Source organism: Haliaeetus leucocephalus, unplaced genomic scaffold, assembly GCF_000737465.1.
Source record: "Haliaeetus leucocephalus isolate CR32 unplaced genomic scaffold, Haliaeetus_leucocephalus-4.0 Scaffold317, whole genome shotgun sequence".
In the NCBI taxonomy this organism is placed as follows: domain Eukaryota; kingdom Metazoa; phylum Chordata; class Aves; order Accipitriformes; family Accipitridae; genus Haliaeetus; species Haliaeetus leucocephalus.
Genome location: NW_010972753.1, coordinates 2,654,597 through 2,658,279, shown reverse-complemented (window position 1 = coordinate 2,658,279; position 3,683 = coordinate 2,654,597).

The following is a 3,683-nucleotide window of genomic DNA, read 5'->3' as shown; positions in this document are numbered from 1 at the left end:
CCTCCCCGCTCCGCTTCTCCCTCAGCGGCCCGGGACGGACGGGACCCCCCCCCAGCCCCTCCCGGGGAACCCGTCCTGGCGTCCCGCGGGGCTACGGGCTTCTCCCTGCACCGGTTTCCAGGCTTCCACGAAAAGTGAGCCCGTCGTTGCCCCGGCGAACGCGACTGCGCCTGACTCGGAGCTCCCCAACCCCCGCCCCCGCCATCTTAGGGGTCGTGGCGCCGGCTGGGCCGCAGGCTGAGCGCTGAGGGAGGAGGGCGGCTTTCAGCGGGGGGTGTGTGGAGAAACCAGCAAAAAAAAGGCTCTGGACTTGCTTGAAATACTAAGTAATGATCCCTGTCAAACCCTGCGGGGGGGGGGGGGGGGGTCTAGTACCAAGATACGCCCCTGATGGAAAAGTGCAAAACATTGAAGTGTCACTTTGGGCTTGGGATGTTTTCGCACACCGTAACCGACGCGGTTACGCATGGTTTTCTTTTCACCCTCTTCTATAAACTTCGCAACTATCATGTCCATTCTTAGATACTGTAAAGCAGCTCTTTATTTTACGTTTAGCTGAATCTGACTTGTTTTAAGAGCCATTTGGGATATGGGAAGACCCTAAGTCACGCTACTGCTGCAGAGTAACAATCCTGAAAACCTGGATTCCCAAACACTCTCACAACACTCGCACCCTGTTTTTCAGTGTATCCAACAACGATTTAGACAGAGGGGCCAGCACGGAACACAATACTACAAGAGAACTGTATAAAGAAGCGTGTATGCTGGTGGCGGTGTCAGCCAAGAAAATCCTCTGGCAGACAGTGGAAAGAGCCTAGAGTCCTGGAAGAGTAATTTAGGATTTATACCGTAGGATTTTTACACCCTAACTGGCTCAGTTTACCCTCTATTGGAGCAAAAATGGAGGTACCCAAAGAACACAAGTGTTTCCAAAACACAAAGCAACAGCCAATGGCTAGTAGTGGAAAAGTTAAGATTGTTTCATGAGTTAAAGATCTGGAAATCCTTCAGGACAGGGCTTTTGGTAGGGAAACTGAATCTGAATAAACTAGCAAAGAATAGACTCAGCCTAACTACACGCATTTAATGGATATACATTTTTTCAATCTCTAGAAATGACCTGACTGGGATCAGAAATGGGCAATACTGTCCCTGTGAAAGACTGAACAATGTTTGTGTAGTGTCAATGCTTTTTGTTTTGCATTTCAGAATGAGGAAGTCATGCTGTCAGGAAACCTGTTGTGCAAGAGCACAAAGTGCCTGGTTTTTGTCATTCTCAAGTCAGAAAAGTCATATGATTTTAGAAGTTGAAATTTCAGAAAAAAAAAGAGCATTTTCCACCTTGACTGTTTTTCAAAGTCCTGCTTTAACTTGCTCAGAAATATACTGATACAGTGTTACCCCAGTGAACACAGTTCACTGGAGTTAGTGTTCAAATTCACAAGGCAGAATAAAAAACTATTAAAAAATTTCCTAAAGTATCAAAAATAGCTTCATGAAACAATAGGGAATGTAGAGAACAAAAAAAAAGGAAAATGAAAAATACATAATTAAGATATCTAGATCTCAGAGACTATGCTGCAATTATTTAGTGATATATTACTAGAGGTATTTTTTCAGAATAAGTAAGATTAGTAAGAAGGGTAAGAATATTTTACAAAAAGGTTCCAAAAGAACTCGGTAGTGTGAATGAATCAGATTGACGGGCCTTATACTTTACAGCTTCTTCCTTTTGTCTCAGACCGGTTTGTCTTTCAGCAGGTTTTGTGCCATCTTGACGCAGCTGAGGTTAGTAGTGAAATCTCTAATGACTTGCATAGGGCTTGGATTTTATCCTTGAGTGGTCAGCCTGGTTAGTTGCATTTCTCTCCAAGGGAATGAGTAGCTGTAAGTCTCCTGAAAAGGATCAAGTTTTTCTCAAATTATGCAAATAGGTATGCTGGAAAGTGGTTAGCAAACGTGTTTAAGGTAAACCAATGTTGAAATAACCTGTTATAATGAAATACGCTCTGAAGTCTGGATTAGCTTGCTTTTCCGTTACCAGCCAGCAGCTTCTTCCATGCAGAACCTGCTGACTGTGAATCCAACTGCATTTCCACCAGGAAGGTTGGTACTTTGGTGTTTGAGGGGTAGAATGGTTAGAATTGTCTAAAAAGATCACGCGCCTTGTTTATCTTATTCTCATCCTATCTCCTCCCTAAATCTTACTTGTAAAGGGAGAAACAGAAACTTCTGCGCAAAACAGCAAGCACCACTTTCTTTTTTAGCATGCAACAGGAACTGGTATTAATGAAAGCACACAGTGTGCTATGTATCTGACTGAGGCAAGTTTTCCCCACATCCTCTCCGGAGATGGAGGTCTTGTCTAGTCTCAAGCTACAGGAAACAGCCATGCTATCTCCCCAAGATCCTTCCACGGCGATGCAACTGAGCAATTTATTCAGGGAGTTATGGGACCTCAGCTGGACTTGTACTGATAGATAGCATGTTTTTATTTGCATCTGAATTTCTGAATATCCTCTCTCCTTGGAGGCTGGACAGAAAGGCTCAATGTGGGCACCACTCTTTACTGTTCAACTAATCAAACTCTCTTCTCGTATTTTAATTTTTGATTTCCTCCTTCGCTGGGAAGATTCCTTGAATTCCTGTGTGAATGCCTCCCTAATGCCTCAAAGGTTCTCTGTTTATAATAAATAAAAGAGGGAAGGAGAAGAACTGCTTATTCCACATTAAAATGCAGTGAGTATTTAAATCCAAATTGTATCTCCAAATTGTATCTCCTGTCACGTCTCTGGAGCAAAATACAGAAAATGCAATTAATATTCAGTATTGACCTGTAATTTTTCCAGATTAGTCTTTGGACAATATTCAGGATGCTCTTAGCATTTTCAACTGAATAATTTCTTCCCAATACTTAGAACTTGCATTGATATTTATGAGTTCACAGTTGCTTCTAGATTATTTTTTTCAAGCAACTTACAATTACAGTTTATCAACACTAGGCCATGTTGAATTGTTGAATTCTGCTCAGAATTTGGGGCAAATGCAAAATTAACAGTTTCACATAATAAAACTACATTAATTTCCATATGCTGGAAATAAAAGGACTGTGATTTTCCATTATTATCTTTGAAGACGTATTTTAGGTCATTAGAACCCTATTCCTGTAAGCTAATACATCTCATCTGTCATTTGTAATTATGCAATTTGATGAATGTGGGATTTAGACATAACTAATTATCTGCCTGCATCCACAAATCATCTATATCATGCATGCAAATAATTTGGGGTATAAAAGTTATAGAAATAAATGTTGGGAAAAAAAATCCAGCCAGGCCTCAATTTTATAACTTTGTGTTTTGGGTACAGTAGAAGTCCCTTTGGTGCTGATCCCGCACTATACTTAAATCAGTGTTCTTGGATGCAGTATCTCAGGCTCTAAAAAGAAACCTGGGGAATTTAAATTTTTCTTTAAAACTAATGGGGGTTTGCACGATGAGCAGGCGTTTTTCTTACATGTCACAATCACAGTTTTGTCTTTTGGCACAGTCTTTTGCACTGTTCAGAGGCGATTCTTTTCATGGCATCTTGGTTTCTGAACCTTTAGCACACACCCATGCCAGGTTTCCACATTTTTTCCCACGACCGGATGAACGAGAAACTTTGCAATTAGCGCTCTCGAC